Source organism: Rhinopithecus roxellana, chromosome 4 (genome assembly GCF_007565055.1).
Source record: "Rhinopithecus roxellana isolate Shanxi Qingling chromosome 4, ASM756505v1, whole genome shotgun sequence".
In the NCBI taxonomy this organism is placed as follows: Eukaryota; Metazoa; Chordata; class Mammalia; order Primates; family Cercopithecidae; genus Rhinopithecus; species Rhinopithecus roxellana.
Window position 1 is genome coordinate 127553330 of NC_044552.1, and position 19731 is coordinate 127573060.

At 36.1% G+C, this 19731-nt stretch overlaps 1 protein-coding gene across 7 annotated transcripts in view; it reads right to left on the reverse strand.

The window, feature by feature from the left end:
- LAMA2 (laminin subunit alpha 2) overlaps nucleotides 1-19731 on the reverse strand; it is a 676086-nt gene that overhangs the window by 595330 nt on the left and 61025 nt on the right. The gene's annotated exons all lie outside the window — the stretch shown is intronic.

The window sequence follows — 19731 nt, forward strand, 5'->3', positions numbered from 1 at the left end:
TTTTAGTTATAAACATTTTGTTAAAATAGATATTAGTTTAAATAATATAGTATTCTAAGTATGATTTAAGACTATGATTTACCTACACATTATATATATATTATAAAGATACTAAACCAGCATACACTTACTCTGCCAGAGTAGTGAACCTAATTAAACATGTTTGATTTCTGAATAAATTAAACTAAATCCAAACTATTTCCTAAAATCACAGAACATTAAGGGCCAATAGTATCCATGTCAGAGATTTACTGTTACTAGATGGGGAGACCAATTCTAACAGCAAAAAACAGTCTGAGACTCCTCATACCTCTGTGCTTAGAAACATGTCTCTCTTGAGCTACTGCAGAGGGGAAGGGATTCTTGTGCAGTCCAAGTCACTGTGCTGAATGTACATTGATTCCTTTATGATGACTGCTTAACTCCCCATTGCCTGTCCCAGAGAGGCTTTCCAATGTAGCTCAGTATTTCCTGTACTTTACAGACATGAAAGTTCCAGAAACTTTAAGAACAAATTCTGAAAGACCTATGAGCAAATGATGCTGAATATTTTTTTAAGCCACATTTCATTGTCTTAGTCAAAGCATGATGATTAAGTGATTATTTAAAATTCATTTTTTTTAAATTAGCAACTTCCAGTATAACAACTTTGAAACTGGAATAAGTGTTTATTTCCTATTAATAAAAATCGTGACAAAAAAAGAAATAAAATCAAGACTTTTCTCATTGATATAATGGGAAGAAAGATAGGGGTCTAGTAGGAATCTAATGGTTTATACCTACAAGACTAATGGGACCCTCAGCAGAAATTTGGAAATAGGAGGAAAATAACTTAATGGAGGTGGGTGAAGACTGTGGAAAGAATGGGATACTTCAGAGGGAGAATGTTTAGCTGTTAAGTTTAAGCCATGTTAAGTTGTAAGTTCTGGAAGGAATGTGCAAGTAAGGATATCCAAAGGCGATAGAAAGTTAGAGATGGAGCTTACTCACAGAAGGGGTCAAATATGGAAATAAGGATTTCGAAGTCACTAACATAGAAGTAATATTTAAATCTATGGGCCCAGATGAGACTGCAAATTTCATATCATTAGATTGACCTTCTCGTATTCTTGAGTCAATAGAAAGAATGTTGATCTAATTTTACTGGCTTCACATTTCTGGGGAAAAAAAACAAACTACTACTAATAAATATAATTCAGGTAAGAATTTGAAAAGTTCTTCAGGAAGAAGGAACACTACACTTTAAGGATGAAATTGGTGATAGCTGTGAATTTTGAATCTTTCAGGAGTCTTATGTTAACATATCCTACAGTTTTTATATCTCATTCCTAGGAGTTCACCATGTAAAAATACAAGTGAAAACTTGACTTCCAGCGGAACAATTAAGAAGCACATACTTAAAGATGATCTTCTGAAAGGCATTATAAGAGTTTTGCAATTTTTAAAGAGAGGTTTCTATTCTCTTTGCCTTAACATGCACAGACATGAATTTTTAGTAAAGAATTAATGAATGAAATCCTTTATGAAGGTTTTCAAGTACAGTCTTTGAACAAAGTTTCCAGCTTGCAAATGTATTGGTTTTTTTACTATCTATGCAGGTAAATTTGAACTAATTCATTATACCAGTGGTTCCCAGCCTTTTGGGCACCAGGGTCCAGTTTTGTGGAAGACATATTTTTCCAGAGACCAGGGTTGGGGGTGGTTTTGGGATGATTCAAGTGCATTATATTTATTGTGCACTTCGTGTCTATTATCATTACACTGCAATATATAATGAAATAATTACACAACTCACCATAACATGGAATCAGGGTGAGCCCTGAGCTTGTTTTCCTGCACCTAGATGGTCCCATCTAGGGATAATGAGAAACAGTGACAGATCATCAGACATTAGATCCTCATAAGAAGCATGCAACCTAGATCCCTTACTGATGCAGTTCACAATAGGGTTTGCACTCCTATGAGAATCTAATGCCACTGCTGATCTGACAGGAGGCAGAGCTCAGGTGGTAATGCCAGTGATGGGGAGTGGCTGTAAATACGGATGAAGCTTCACTCACTCACCCACCCACCACTCACTTCCTACTGTGCAGCCCAGTTCCTAACAGGCCACTGACTGGTGGAATGCACGGGTCCCCAATCCCCAGTACCAGTCTGTGGCCCAGGGGTGGGGGACTCCTGAATTACACAATAAACATACATTCAATTATTCTAATGAAGTCAAATATATAAGGTGAAACATTATGATGAGTAGTTTTCAAATTGCTATTATTATTTATTAGTGAACCTTGAAGTCCGTTTAATAGGTCAAAATCAGTATTTTAAAAAGAATATAAAATAGAAATATTGGAGTCCACTGAATGTAAAATGTCTAAGTATTTCTTTAAGACATCTCATGACATTTTTATTATGTGTGAATGTGTTAGAAAGAGAGATATTATCCAATTTAATTGCATTACTTATCAAGAAAAGAGGTTGAAGGCCACTGTTCTAGAGGAATGAGAAGAGAGGAGAAAGAGTGGTGTGTTGACCAGGAAATGTTTTAGCCATTTTATCAGTTAAAGACAAATATCAGCTATGAATACCATCTCACACTTCATTTCAGTAGCCATCGGTCATTCTCAGTCCTTTAGAATCCACCAGATCTTTTTGTCCTGCAGCTCTCAGCTTCGCTATTTTGTGCTTGCTCGATGGTTTATACCTAAAACCATACCTTAGAGGATGAACATATTCAAACTGGATGTCAACCTTAATAAGAGTCAGTGCATACCTCCTTTATTCTCTATTTCATCTTTGTCAGCAGAGCTGAAGTGTACTGGAATTTGTTTCACAATCTTACCAATAATACTACAGCATTGTATCTGATGAATACTAAAGCATCTTTTCAACTCTGAGCTTTAACACTTCATTAGATATTCCTAATTGGAAAAGTGGTCTTTATTTCAAAAGGGCTGAGGAGAAAGGTTGGATTTCCTGAATTTATCTCAGAAAGAGGATTATCAATATTAAAAAGGAGCATAAATATTCAAATTTGGTCTATGGTGTCTTCCATTAACCAAGACATAATATTAGTATTAAATAATAGTTAGCTATGGAATATTTAACTGTTATTCTGGATTTTTATATGTTGACAAAAGAAACAGAAGATTAGAGCTGTCACCAGTTTGAGAGCCTATTAAAGCATTAGAGTTTTAAAAATTTTCTTTCCAACTCTTCATCTTGGGTTCACTTTAAATATTGAGAACAAATCACATTATTATTAAAGAATTATACATATCTGAGTTACGTCTGGGGATTATACTTTGGGATATGATACGTTCTGATCCTTGAAGCAGTAAAATGACCATATCTAAAGAACAGAGGCCTAAACGAGAGGAATTGGTATTCATACTGTAACCTCTATTGCCACCATGACCAAAGAGCTTTTTAAAATAAGTTAAGAACAGACTCAAAACTAAGAAAACTGAGAGTTGTGGAAAGATGCAATTTCACCTTTGAAGGCCAACACTCTACCCCCCCATGTAGGTGACAAAAAGGAAAAAGAAAAAAAAACGGCACACAATTTTCAAATAGAACAGAAAATTTTAGGCAAAGAAATATTGAAATGTTAGAAGTACTATGTAGAGGCCGGGCACAGTGGCTCACGCCTGTAATCCCAGCACTTTGGGAGGCCAAGACGGGCGGATCACGAGGTCAGGAGATCGAGACCATCCTGGCTAACACGGTGAAACCCCGTCTCTACTGAAAATACAAAAAATTAGCCGGGCGAGGTTGCGGGCGTCTGTAGTCCCAGCTACTCGGGAGGCTGAGGCAGGAGAATGGCGTGAACCCAGGAGGCGGAGCTTGCAGTGAGCCGAGATTGGGCCACTGCACTCCAGAATGGGCGACAGAGCGAGACTCCGTCTCAAAAAAAAAAAAAAAAAAAAAAGAAGTACTATGTAGAAATCCTAGATCTGGTGAAATATTCTGTCAGAATGACTCATTGGTGAAGGACCAATGGAGAATCCCAGTCCAACGGAGATAGAACGACAAAGAATGTGGTAGAGAATAAAATGGCCTATTCAGTTTAGGCCCAGGAAGTTTCCCTGTTCCATTTCTCATAGCAACACTGAGACACTGTTGAACGTGCAGAACAAGATACGCATTAAGATGACATTTATGTGATAAACAAAATGAATCAAAGAATAAACCATATAATGCTATATGAGAATTTGTGTCTATGTAAATGCATAACTAAAAAATAAAGGCATTGGTTTTCTCTGTATAGAGCGCTGGGAGTGAGGATGTTGTTTCTGAATTATTTTAAAGTATGGTAAAATGCACATAACATAAAATTCATCATTGTAACCATTTTTAAGTGTACAGTTCAGTAGTATTAGTACCTTCACATTGTTGTGCAACCATCAACACCATTCACATCCAGAATGCTTTTCATCTTGCAAAACTGAAATTTGGTACTCATTAAATAATAACTCCCGATTCCTCTCTCCCTGCAGCCCCTGGTAATCACCATTATACTTTCTGTCTCTATGAATCTGACGACTCTAGGTAAGTAGAATCATAACAGTATTTGTCTTTTTGTAACTGGTATATTTCACTTAGCAGAATGTCCTCAATGTCCATTTATATGGTAGCATGTGTCAGAATTTCCTCTCTTTTACAGATGGAATAATATTCCATCGTATACATGTACAACATTTTATTTAACTGTTTATCTGTCAACAGCCAGGTTGTTCCCACCTTTTGGCCATTGTAAATAATACTATTATGACAGAGATGTACAAACATCTTTTCAGGACCCTGCTTTTAATTATTTGGGGCATATTCCCAGAAGTAGAATTGTTGGATCCTATTGTAATTCTATTTGTAATGTTTTGAGGACCCTCCATACTGTTTTCCATAGTTGTCACACCATTTTATATTCCCATCAACAATGCATAAGGCTTCTAATTCCTTCACATCCTCACCAATTTCTACCTTTCATTTTTTTTTTTTTTTTTTTTTTTTTTTTTTTTTTTTTTTTTTTTTTTTGAGACGGAGTCTTGCTCTGCCGCCCAGGCTGGAGTGCAGTGGCCAGCTCTCAGCTCACTGCAAGCTCCGCCTCCCGGGTTCACGCCATTCTCCTGTCTCAGCCTCCCCAGTAGCTGGGACTACAGGCGCCCGCCTCGTCGCCCTGCTAGTTTTTTGTATTTTTTAGTAGAGACGGGGTTTCACCATATTAGCCAGGATGGTCTCGATCTCCTGACCTCGTGATCCGCCCGTCTCGGCCTCCCAAAGTGCTGGGATTACAGGCTTGAGCCACCGCGCCCGGCCTACCTTTCATTTTTAAAATTATGGCAACCATCCTAATGGGTATAAAGTTTCGTTTGAATTTTTTACAACCAAAATATATTCACATACTATTTTTTAAACACTCAAAATATCTCAACAATATGCTGTGAAACTTAAGCATGTATATTCTGTAAAAGGCTTGTTGATGTTATTTCTGGTTAAATAATTCTCTTCTCCAAAAGAATATGTAATTGGGTAAAAATAATTGCAACATGATTGATGAGAAGGGATGGCTGGCCTACAGTGGAGTCAAATAGAGCATCCACATGCTGGGAAACAATCCATCTGCATGAGCTGGACCTGCAAAGCCAGCGGGGATGATGGGCTCTTACTAATATCTAAGAGGGGGAGTATAAATTTTTCATATGAGGGATTAAGAAGGATATTTTAAAAAGCTTTAGTTTATTATATAGGGGAATTTTTTTCCTAGGATATATTTTCTTGAATTATTAACTGATAATTTAATTGATACTCAAAATAATCAAAATGGCAGATATTTTCTTTACTTTAAAAACGTAACAGGAAACTTCTCCTCCTCCTCCTTCTTCTTCTCTTCCTCTTTCTCCTTTATGAGCAGTTCAATGGTATTAGAATTGAACACTAATAAATGTTTAAATAGGAATGATTTTGGGTGGAGAAGAGTTTCATGTTGTCAGTAGTTAGTAGTTCTGGTAAAGAGAAATATAACACCACGTTAATGGAAAGACTTGTGTAACAGCTATGTATACATACACACATAAATACATATATATGTGTGGGTGTATATATATGTATATAAAAAGAAGCATGTAAAAACTGTAACTGGGATAAAAAATCAAATTAAGGGAGTATCTAGAATCTCTGAGAGCATAGTATGATTTTAATAAATTTTGGAGCATATTTTCTTCTGCCATTATATGTAAGTAGAGATAATAGCTCTCAAAAAATATTCTTGTGTTCCCTACACTTCTCAGTCCCTTGCAGTTAAGAGGGGCATTTGACTATTCTCAGATTGTAAAAATGTGGAGTGGAGTCATGACTATGACTTCCTAGCTGAAGCACTGAAGACCTAGGTGCCAGCTCCCCATTACTCTCTATCTCTGCCATAGTAACCATAAAAGCCATTTCCTGAGTTGGAAACATCACAGGAAGAGGACAACTGGGACCCTGAGTCACCAGAGGGACCTGTATTTGACATTGCATCATTGAGAAATAAACCTCTGTAATGCCAAGCTTTTAAGATTTGGGGGTTTATTCATTCTTGCTGTATGGCTTAGCATTGATCAGACTACTACAGCAGATTAGTGATTGAGTAATTGTGTTCTTATAGGAATTAGCAGTGATATTGAGAACAGTGGGAAAAAATTATTATTCCTCTGATCGTTCTACTATCTATATCTTCATCCTTTCTGTACTTAATATATTGAATATATTTTCCCCTTTTAAAATAGTTATATTTGTTTCCTAGTATAGCTATATTTGTTTCCTAATTTCGCTATCTTAGTTTTCTAGGACTGCCATATTAAATTACCACAAACTAGGTGGCTTAAAACAATAGACATTCATTTCACAGTTCAGGAGGCTATAAGTCCGAAACCAAAATGTCAGCCTAGTTGGTTCCTTCTAGACACAGTAAGAAAAAATGTCCATGCTTCTTTCCTTGGCATTGCTTGGTTTGTGGATGCACCACTTGCATCTCTACCTCCATCTTTTACACAACTTTCTCCCTGTGTTTCTGTATCTCCTCCCCTCTTCTATGAGGATATCAGCCATATTGGATCAGGGTCCACCCTAAACCAGTATGACATCACCTTAACTTAATCACATTTACAAAGACCCTATTTGCAAATAAGGTCACATTCATAGGTACCTGAGGTTAAGACTTCAACATTTCTTTTTGAAGGATGCAATTCGACCTACAAAAATAGCTTAGAAATGATATGCCACTTCAGCTTCCCACTTTTATCTTCTGGAAGTAAATTTTATAAAACGGATTTAAACAATCCTTACTTTCAGTCATCGTTTTAGAAATTGTTTTGTTTTTGTTTAACATAACTTACCAACTTTTAAAAAAGGAGAGATAATCTTAGTCAAATACTTACTCAAATTCAAACATAATTACTATCTATACTTATACTGAAAATTCTGTTACTATATAAGATGTTCTGGTAAGTTTGTACATTGCAGGCAAGATATGTGTTTCCGGCTTTTTAAGTGCCACTGCTAAGATAAGTGCAAGCAACCGTGCAAAGACAGGATCGATGATCAGAAATGGAATGTAGTTGCCCATCCAAATTGTCAGTTCAAAGCCTCTCAGTTCTTTTCTATTTGTTCCTTTCTTGATATTCAATCATCGGCCCTTTTCTGGTCTCTCCTTCTCTTCTTCTCTCTTATTATAGTGCTTCATACTCTCAACATCCCTTTCTCAGCATAAAAAGTCAAGACCAGATGTCAAAGTCCAAAAACAACCTTAAAGTTATATTTTGTCTCATTAATTTGTTCAACATGTGCACACACATACACTCATATATGTGTGTATATATATGCATATTATATATATATATGTAATATCTATATAACAAATACTTATAAGGCCCCAGAGAAACAATGGTTCAAGGTAAAAGGAAGCACATAAACTAGGATATAAACATGGTTAATTGGGAAAAGGGTTTGATTAGGGGAAGAATAGAGCCAATATGGGTACAGAAAATAGAAAAATTCAAACTACTCTAGAGGTCAGAAAGTGCTTCTTGGAGAAACTATAAAAATGGAGCATGAGGGCTGGGCACGGTGGCTCACGCCCATAATCCCAGCACTTTGGGAGCCCAAGGCAGGCGAATTGCGACGTCGGGAGATCAAGACCAACATAGCCAACATGGTGAAATCCCGTCTGTACTAAAAATACAAAAATTAGCTGGGCGTGGTAGCACACGCCTGTAGTCCCAGCTGCTCTGGAGGCTGAGGCAGGAGAATCACTTGAACCCGGGAGGTGGAGATTGCAGTGAGCTGAGATCACAGCACTGTACTCCAGCCTGGGGACAGAGCAAGACTCTGTCAAAAAAAAAAAAAAAAAAAAAAAAAGAAAAGAAAAGAAAAGAAAAAAGGAAAAAGGAGCATGAAAATTGGCATGCATTAGTCAGGTTAACAGAGAGATGTTTTAGGCAGTGGCAGCATGATGGGCACAGGCTCTGAACTGAAAGAGACAGTGATATATCCCATAAATCCAAAGGAATTCAGAATGGATACAGCTCATTTTTATGATTTAAAAAGTGGTGCGAGATGAGGCTGGAGAGAATTGCAGAGACCAGAGCGTGAAGTACCTTATAAATAAGGTGGTCATGTAATTCATCATCCAAACCAGTCCACTTCTGAGAATAAAGGGAGCACCACTATTAATTAGGCTGGGGCAGCAGTTGTAAACCAGGGCTGTCAGAGACTAACTGGGATGTACGGCTACATGACTTATAAATCACATTAGCAGAGCTTGGATTCTATACTAAGGTCAATCAGATGCCATGACAGCATTTTAGAGAGAGGAATTGCTCAATACTATTGTGTTTTATAAAGCTTAGTCTAGCTGAAGTATAACAAACAAATGGGGGAGGGCTAAATTGGAAGCAAGAATATCCATCAGAAGGCCACAGTGATGAATTCTAGTGGTGAGATGATGGTGGCCTGAATCACTGTGATGGTTGTAAGCCTGTAAGGAAATTGAAGTAATAATAAGTTGAACCATATGAAATTACTTCTACTCACCATTTGAACCTAGAAAAAGGGCAGTTTTATAAGGCTCATCTAATAGATTTTAAGGAAATAGGATTGATTTGTGGCCAATATTAACCATTATGTAATTGTTATATGATGATGATGACAATGATGATAATGATGATGATGATGACTAGTGAGAATAGTGGTATTATCACGATTGACTGACATAAGTTATACATTAAAGTTTAAAACATAGAACACTTAAAATTGCCACCTCTTGATATTGACAGAACAGTTGATTGTATATGGCTGATACATAAATACGCACAAAGAGGGAAATAACCCCAGAACCACAATCCCAATGAGTGCCTCATGATTCTCAAAGAGGGAAATAGAAGAAAACTTCCAGCATTTTTATGGGCCCATCATTGAGGAAACAGAATGGGAGCGCATTCATTTGCTGGAGATCAGCAGAACACAGTGAAAAGTGACGGAAGAGGAGAAACACCATGGGTCAGATAGAATGTAGGTTTGAAGTCAATTTTGAGGTTACTGTGGGGAACTGAATTTGTGCCAGGAAGGATTTCTGATCTTCACTATTTGAAACAATCACAATATATTACCTATGTTGATGCATTTAATCAGGATCCAAAATGCACACCTCCCAATCCTGACACCGTGACATTACTTATGTTCCCTGCTGCTCCCAGATTCCATATCAAGAAAATGATCAGGCTGGGCGCGGTGGCTCAAGCCTGTAATCCCAGCACTTTGGGAGGCCGAGACGGGCGGATCACGAGGTCAGGAGATCGAGACCATCCTGGCTAATACGGTGAAACCCTGTCTCTACTTAAAAATACAAAAAACTAGCCGGGCGACGGGGCGGGCGCCTGTAGTCCCAGCTACTCGGGAGGCTGAGGCAGGAGAATGACGTAAACCCGGGAGGCGGAGCTTGCAGCGAGCTGAGATCCGTCCACTGCACTCCAGCCTGGGTGGCAGAGCAAGACTCCGTCTCAAAAAATAAAAAAAATAAAAAAAATAAAAGAAAATGATCAGAAGGCTGAACCTCGAACTACTTGTTTTAAATGGAAAAGTAACTGAAAAATTACTGGATTGGACTAAAATTAATTGAAAGCAACCATATTGTTTGCCCTAAGGAAACTGGGGGCTCAGAATCACAAATCAAATTTTATACTAGAAATTTAAAATGTACTTTTTTTGCACAATGCTGTGAATATTTTATTTGTTACAAGGGAATGTTTAGTGTAGTGGAGATAATGAAGAAAATGAAGATGAGGAAGACTACTAGGTTTCTAGTTCTACAATAGGTTGGGTGACAATTTTCTATGTAGTATATATGGGAGGATAGGAGTAGAAGATGAAAAATTCAGTTTAACACCTAATAAATCTGCAAATTCTAACTTCCAATATTTGTTTATTTCTTTATATTAATTCTAATTTCACTTAAGATTGTTTAGAATTATGTAGATTTTTATGATAAAAATGTATTCAATTTTCAGATAAACACAACCAAGACTGCCATGCAAATATATATACATCCTAAAAAGTTTACCTTAGATCCTGAATTTTTTTCCCCCAATATATCTAAAAATCCATTTCAGAAGTCCTACTTTACTAAATTGAATTACAAATTTAGGAAATTTAAAGTAATGTTACCAGTGTTTTGGTAAGTATCACTTTGGGAAGAAAAATAATTATATTTTCTTACTTCTAAATCTTTCACTCACACACAAAAAAACAGAGCTAATCTTTCCATCACTCTTGATTAACCCATACCACTTTATGACAATGAGTTTAAAGTAAAGAAAATAAATAGAAGAAACAAGAAATATTAAGAATATAAAAGCCAGGCTCAGTGGCTCATGCCTATAATCCTAGCACTTTGGGAGGCCAACAGGGGAGGATTGTTTGAGCCCAGGAGTTCAGTCTGAGCAACATGGCAAAATACCATCTTTACAAAAAAAAAAAAAAAAGAAAAATTAGCCAGGTGTGGTGGCAAGAGCCTGTAGTCCCAGCTAGTGGGGAGGCTGAATTGGGAGGACCGCTTGAAACTGAGATGTCAAGGGTTCAGTGAGCCATGATCCTGCCACTGCACTTCAGCCTGGGCAACAGAGTAAGAGCCTGTCTCAAAAAAAAAAAAAAAAAAAAAAAGAAAGAAAAGAAAAAAGAAAAAAGAAAAAGGACAGATAATAGGGTGAGAATATAAAATACAGAGAAAAAGCTGTAAGAAAATGAAATAATTCTTAAAATTATACACATTCAGTAAAGTGGTTGTGGAGAAATTAAAATTCCATGGGAAAGAAGTAGGGCTGATGTGAAGCTCTTCTCATTTCATTGACCTAAGGACTAATTATAATAATATGTAAGTCCTGAAGCAAGCAAGGGGAGCCTCTTTCTCCATTGAGGTTAATAGGCCATATATAAAACAAAGGAAATTTAATTCCTTTGCTGCTTAAAAAGGAATAAAAGAAAAAGTAAAAGATAAAATGACTTTTAATTGAGAATGCGGAACACACTTTTAAATAGTTAAGAAAATGAATGTTCTTCTCTATATACTATTACAAATCTTCAAGGTATTCAACCGGTGTTGCACGTGGATTGATGGGCAAGTTCTCTTTTTTGCTTATATATAGTTTCTAATTGTGGTAAGCACAGAGTAAACATATATTATTTCTATAATTTTTTTTTTTTTTTAAGAGGGGCTTCAATTTCATGTTCTATTTGTAGAATGGGAGGACAAGAAGAGATGACGAGATACTATGGGATTTTTAAAAAAGGAAAGAAAGCCAGCACAAAGAGAATGAAAGAAAAAAGTGAAAACAAGAATCAGGTGGACCAAGGTAGATCTGGCGGAATAAAACCAAATGTGAGGATAACGTCAGGGGGAAAGAGAGGTCAACACTCCCTAGCTATCTCAAACCTAATGCTTAAAAGTTTCCACTTCACCAAACCCCATCCCATCAGATCCAGTCTTACCATCTGGCTTATAACTTATCCAATCCATTCCAATTAAAACAGTGGAAAGATCCAGCTGGAGGGCCAACAGGTTTCCAATTTGACTTGAATGTTCAGATGGGAAAGATGCTGAATCGAAGGTTAAGATTCACCTCCAGCCCTAAGTTCATGCACTAACCTCATAGCCACTGCTGCCAACATCAAATGCTTCTCAAAGTTGTAGGATGTCTCCTGGCTTCTCCACATCGACCCTATTTGAGAAACACCACTCCATAGGAAAGAACCATGGAGCACTATGCCACCAGATTCTAACTTTAAAAAGCAATCATTGAATAAAGATAAAGCAATCACTAGAGAAGGAAGACTTGAAATGCCAGTTACTTTACTGAATCAATGTTCAATTGAAATGCCCAATTATAAGAGCACTGCATACTCCATTTAAGAAGTAGCCACATAACACTCAGGTATTCACGTAACAGAAGCTCAGTGATTTTAATACCAGTTATTTCCATTGCTAAAACTAGTACCTACAGTTAGTGTTCTCTCTGATTATTATATTTTTTTGGAGTGCCTACTGACCCAACAAATGGGAATATGAATCAAGATAATTGAAGTTTTAAAAACTTTAACAAGGACTAAAAGTTTGGGCCTCAATTCCCATATCCCAATTAGTCAAATAGGTTTTTTTTTTTTCACCTGGCTATTATGCTACTCACTTAGAACCATTGAACTGCTATTGAAAATTACCATGAAATTCAGGACTATCATCACCAAAGGAGATGGGCGGAGATGAACTAGCAGCAATTAAGAACAGCACAGCAGTTAAATAATAGATAACATTAGCCGACATGTAAATAATTAGGCATTAGGTACACATGCAATTCAATATTTGAATTTCAATGAAAACCATATTTAAATTCCTTTTAAAATAGTGACTAATTAGTTGTATTATACATCTTATTTTAGAAATAAAGAACAGATAGGTTATCTCTCATCATAAATAGTTGGTAGACTAATCACCAAATGATTAAGCTTATATTATCCCCCCACCGTTGTTTTCACTACAAATATCCAACTATAAAGACTTGGATTTTATATTGTAGCCTTAGAGGTTCATTTTTCAGACTATAAAATAACTGGCAGACTATCCACTTGCATAAACATCATTCCAAATTGTGATACAATTTTTATCAGACAATGTATTTCACACTGTTTAAGTAATACTCCCATCGAGTGTAGTTATACAAGACACTGCCAAGTTTACCTGCAGAGAAACACACTTCAATAGTGTTCACACAGCATGAAGGCATTTATCATTATTCAAATATAGAAGAAAAGAAAGGGTTCCGATGTTTTTAACATTATAACTGGCTTGTGGTAAACTGCTGGTAAGCAGTGTTCAGTGGGCTGTGCTTATCCTACACAACTGGAAGACATCTCTCATGCTGTTCCACAAAATACTAAGAGAACCAGAAATGCTTTGGGTAGAATTACTTCCTTAGCTCTCACCCTGTTCTCCAACACCTCTTCCAAGACAACCATGGACTAATCTAAAAAGCAGGTTAAAAACTACAAGACAGGCAATGTGTATGTGTACGTATGTTTTTTAAAGAAAAATCATTTTTTTTCCATTAACCTTTCTGCCTTGTTCATGTCAATGTCTGAGTGAACATTTACAAAACATTTTGGCAGAGGCAAATATATGTTCATTTTCAGCATTTGGCCAAATAGCGAGTACATAGCCATGGTATTCAGGAAAAGGTCCACGTGACACCAAAGTATTTCAAATTAGATGAAATATTCAGCCATCTCAATCTTATTTCTACCACTAAATAGGGTCCAGCAATAAGCTGCTCCAATTAGGGCTACTCATAAATAGGTCTGGCTCATTGTCTTAGTCGTTCTTTTACTTTAAATCAGTAATGTACATTAAGTATAAAGCATTTTTGGATAAGTAATATTTTTGTTATTTTTAATAAGATTTAAAAAATGGAAAAGTATGATATATTAATATTCTACTGAATTTAAGAACACATTTTAAACATCACAAAATAAAGCATAATTAAATTTGATAATAATGAACCCAATAATGATCAACTCAGTTTAATTATCAGGATGTTTTAGATTTGGTATCTTCACCTAAAGGCTCCAGTAAAAGAATTATCTGATTAGCACATACACTTACCGTTTATCTCACAAACTGCCCATAAGACTCTTCTAAATTGAGGTGTCCATGAAAGCTGTCTCTGTTATCTATAGGTGATACAACTTTAAAAGTAAAGCCTGCCAGGTGCTGTGGCTCATGCCTGTAATCCCAGCACTTTGGGAGGCCGAGGCGGGCGGATCAAGAGGTCAGGGGATCAAAACCATCCTGGCTAAAATGGTGAAACCCCGTTTTTACTAAGAGTACAAAAAAAAAAAAAATTAGCCCGGCGTGGGGGCAGGCACCTGTAGTCCCAGCTACTTGGGAGGCTGAGGCAGGAGAATGGCGTGAACCCAGGAGGCATAGCTTGCAGTGAGCGGAGATTGCACCACTGCACTCCAGCCTGGGCGACAGAGTGAGCCTCTGTCTCAAAATAAATAAATAAATAAATAAATAAATAAAGCCTATAACATAAAATAAAGCTGTAGCAAAATCTTCTTTTGAAGTGAGCATAGCTATTTTAAAATTAGACATGCTTGGAACTGGACTAGGATGTACTGGGCCCAGGAGCTATAATGAACTTGAAGCAAGTATTATAGATATATATGATAGAGGATTACACAGTTAAACAATACAAGTGAGCTCTTATCATAAGTAGTATTTCTCAGTTGCTCACTTTACATTTTGTTGCTGATTTCAGCATTCACTTTTCTAATAAACGTGCAGACATTTTCTAAAATGCAAAATTACATTCACCTGCTATTTAAGTAACATTTATCTCCCTGTTTGCACCAGGGAGCCAAAGAGCACAAACCATTGGTTTGAAGTATCAAATTGATACGACATCGCAGAACCAGGTGGCTTTGGGGAGTTGTGACAGTAAAACAACTGAAGCAAACCTTCAGCCATAGAAAGCTATTTTTAAAGTAGAAATGCAATTTCTTTCTAGTTTTTGAAAACTATTTATGGACATTTATGTTGGAAATAATTTCTGTTAATAACCTGAGGGAAAAAAATGGATGAGAAAGTTAGCTTGCCTCTTCTCTTATTAATTTTTTATCTTCCATTTCTTTACCATCCTTTTTATTTTTCTAATTTTTGCCTGGGTTTGCCATATGCTTATACCCACAGCTGAAGAGGATAGCTGAATTTAATGGCACCTACAGATACCTTCAAAAGGTAACTAAGACTTTGGCTATAATGCAAAAAATATATAGAGTTTCCATAACAGACGAATTTTCTTTTCCCTTGCACACAAACCTCAATTATAAACTCATTTAATTTAGAGTCACTACGTGCTGAGGTAATTCCACTACATAAAAATATGATTACGCCTGGTATATTTTGACTATATTTTATTGCTAACAAGCTTCCCCTAACCTGCTCTGAAAGCTTAGCTCTGACTGCTTGACTAGTGCAATTGTGAAGATACTGTTAACAATGTCCACAAATTGATTCCAGAAGTAAGAATATGGTGTCTTGGTCACTATGTTGCAATAAGTTACAAGTACACAGTTTTAAAATGGAATCTTGATTACAATGCCTGTAGTCAGTAAGTAAAACCATTATTAATGTCATCCAAACAACAATGAAGCAAAGTTATAGCTTACTTTCATGCAGGCATTTATGAAAAGTCACAGCCAGAAGCCTGAGGAGCTAGTGAAGTTGATCTTTTTTCATAGAAATGTGTCGTTTAGAGACAAAGTGCACCAGTCGAATAAATAATTATAATGGTTGGTTATATCAATGATGGGGTGTATTTTTGTGGGCTAAATTAATCATATTTGAAAAATTACTAAAAATATGGAATTTGAAAGTTTAAAAGTTCTCCAGCTACTTAGAATTGTCAATGTAGTAATAATCTTTCTCACAGCATCTAGACTCATCAATGCCAATGGCTGTACTCTGCAGTCCATTTCAATAACACGTTAGCAGACCCCATCTTTACTTTTCTTAATCTCTCAGAGTGGATATGTTTCTAAATTTTTAATTTTTAGCTTATTTTCTCTCATCACAAAGTAACATTTTTCTTTATCAAAGCAAATCTAAACTTAAATTCCAGTCCCTTAATCCTGTGTTCTCACAATTTGTCAACCCTATTTTAACTTAATCTGCCTTTCTCATCGCCCATGCTCCACAGCCCACCATTCCCTCCTCCTGCACTGCTCTTTTCCTGATCTGCCCGTCAAAATTCTCTTCTGTTCAAAACTCAGTCCAAATTCCAACTCCTCTGTGAAACTGCCCTACTCCTGTTAGATGGAAATGTTTCTACTTCCTCATAATTTAAAAACAATTTTAATAACTTTCTTAGAGCCCTTTCTACATTCAGCCTGACTGTATAAATCTAATGATATACATACATTTACTGTTTACTATGCCATTCCTGAGGTTAAAAAATTATCTTGCTCATCTTTGTATCTTGAGTGTAAAATGACTTTTTTCACTCAAAATGCATTGACACATTCTTACTTAATGAATAAACTGGAATTTTTCTTTTCTTCCTTTGGTATCACTGTCTTACCCATAATTATAATAAATTTTAAGCAATTAACTAACAAATGGATAATACCCTGCTTTAAAAGTTAAACAAAATATACTTACTCTGTTTTATATGCTTATGAAGAATTTTACAGAAATCTCAAATGTGCCAGAAACTTAAAAAACAAAATCTTTCCCTGTAAAGCCAACTTTTCTCCTTATTTTTTTAATTATGTAAAAAGAGGGAGAAAGGAAGAAGTAGGAAGAAAAAGCATCAGTTATGGTATCATTCATTATCCAAAAAATTAACTCACCAATCACATATGTTGATAGAAGTAAATAAACATTACCAGACTAAGATCATGCCTTTATTTAGAAAATAATTTTTCTGTTATAAAATTAAATGAACATTTTTTTCATGCAACTCAGGAATTTGACTCCTAGATAAATATGACAAATGAAAACATATGTCCATAAAAAAACTTGTACATGACTTGTATATAGCAACTTTATTCATAATAATTAAAACTGGAAACAGTCTGAATGTCATCAACAGGCCAATAAAATAAAAATGGAGGTACATTCATACAACAGAAAATGTTAGTAATTAAAAGGAGCAAAATAATGATGGACACAAAAACATGAATGATGTTTACAGACAGTAGACTGGGTGAAACAAGGCAGACAGAAAAAAGTACATAGTTGGTGATTCATATAAAGGAAATTCTAGGACAGATGAAACTAATCAGATAAGAGTTTCAGGGCTGTGGAAAAAGACAGCAAATAACCAGTGAAGGCTTTCTGGAAAAGTAGAAATGTTCTATTGTTTTTGGTTGGGGTGATGGTTATATGGGTATATATATATATTTGTCAAATGTCACATACACTGCTTATGTGTACAGAAACTTTATTTTATAGAAATTATACCTTTAAAACGTTGTTTTTAAAAAGAGATTGTGTCTTTATATCACTTTGTAAATATCTTCCTGTCCAGATAAGCTTCCTTTCCTCAGTTATAGACTCATAACTGCAATAGTCCTAGTCCTCAGGGGTCTCAAGAACAGTTGAAACAAAGTGAATAAAATGCCTGACACAAAATTGGTACTATGCCTTCAATAGAACAGAAAAATATAATTAAAATTTAGGAAAGCTAAATGGAGATAAGAGGTTTAAACTCAATAAACCATATTTTCCAAAGAAATTTTATCATACATATCAACATAAATAAGACTAATCTAAATGATTATCAAAATACATGTCAGAAATAAACACGTACATGATTTATTAGGTCAGGGCTCTAAGTAAAAGTTACCCCAAAGATTGATTTTGAAAATAAAATTGGTTTATCTTGTTTAGTAGTTATAACATAGGAAACTATGACCCAGAATATAATGCATTATATGGAAAGATTTTTAAAGTTATCCAGTTTCTAGAACTTTATACCATCATATAAGTACTGGTCAACCAATATCCAACTAAAATTATAAAATGGTTAATTATTTAATTTAACTTATTAATTCCTCCATTGATTAAAATTGGCATATAAGCAAAAGAAAACCATATGCATCTTGGAAAAGAGACATTATTCTGTTATCTCCTACACATACACAAGAAGTGTAATCTTCAACAGCAGCCTTTTCCTTTAACTAAATTAACAATGCTTATTATATTCTGGCCTCCAGATGCAGAACAACATGTTTTATGTTACTATGCCTAAATTTCGACCTGGCAATAATACTAAGAAACTCAGCAGGAAGGCTGGGCATGGTGGCTCACACCTGTAATCCTAGCACTTTCGGAGGTCAAGGAGGGCAGATCACAAGGTCATGAGTTCGAGACCAGCCTGGCCAACATAGTGAAACCACATCTCCACTGAAAATACAAAAATAAATTAGCCAGGCATGGTGGTGCTCGCCTGTAATCTCAGCTACTCAGGAGGCTGAGGCAGGAGAATCGCTTGAACCCAGGAGGCGGAGGTTGCAGTGAGTCAAGATCATGCCATTGCACTCCAGCCTGGGCAACAGGATGAGACTAGGGAAGGGAAGGGAAGGGGAAAAAGAAAAAGAAAGAAAGAGAGAGAGAGAGAGAGAGAGAGAGAGAGAGAGAGAGAGAGAGAGAGAGGAGAGAGACAGAGAGAAAGAAAGAAAGAAAGAAAGAAAGAAAGAAAGAAAGAAAGAAAGAAAGAAAGAAAGAAAGAAAGAAAGAAAGAAAGAAAGAAAGAAAGAAAGAAAGAAAGAAAGAAAGAAAGAAAGAAAGGGAGAAAGAAAGAAAGGGAGAAAGAAAGAGAGGAGAGAAAGAAACTCATCAGGAATCCAACCTCTGTATATTTCTATCTAGGGAGATAGAGACAAAGGAAAAATAAATTATCTGAATCACTTTATTGTAGAATTAAAAATGCTTATTAAAACTGATGTCAAGGGCATTCACACTCCAAATCTGTTTCCGTAAGTTATGAACAGGACACCCTCAAACCAAGCCAAAAATAAGACTGTGGGTGGTATAATGACAAGTCAGAAAGCTGTCTTTTGTGGTGGTTACTAACTCCAGACAGAAAAGAGGAGGAGGAGGAGGTGCACAAGACCTAGTGAGTGATCTTGACCTGGATGGATTTGAAATGTTCCTTCTATCAAAGTGTATATACGTTCTGGGCATTTGTCCCTGGGCCTCAGACTCTTAAGAAAATGGCGGTTCTAGAATGGATACAACTATTGAAACTCTTATCGGGCGTTGCCTCTTTAGGTCTGGCACTCTAAGGGCTCCTTTGAGCCCAAAACACAATTACTGCAACTGGATGCCTACTTCTGAGCTCTGCTAGGAATGGGTGAGAAGATCCCAGCAGCAGGCCTCTTAAAACCAAAGTCCACTGTCTTTGTCTACTTCTTCAGCCTGGATCCCTCCTTCTCCTGCCTCCACAGCAGTCACTCTGTCACCAAATCTCAGAAACATACAATCCAGGAAAAGATCCTATTCTCACCGAGCTCTTTATCTTAATTTCCCTCTTTAAAAGAGAAAGATGTTCTAAGCATTTTTATATAAAATACTTAATTTCCTACAAGGGAATAATAAAGCAGAGAATAAAGAAACTTGCAAGAAAAAGCTACAATTACAGCTTAATG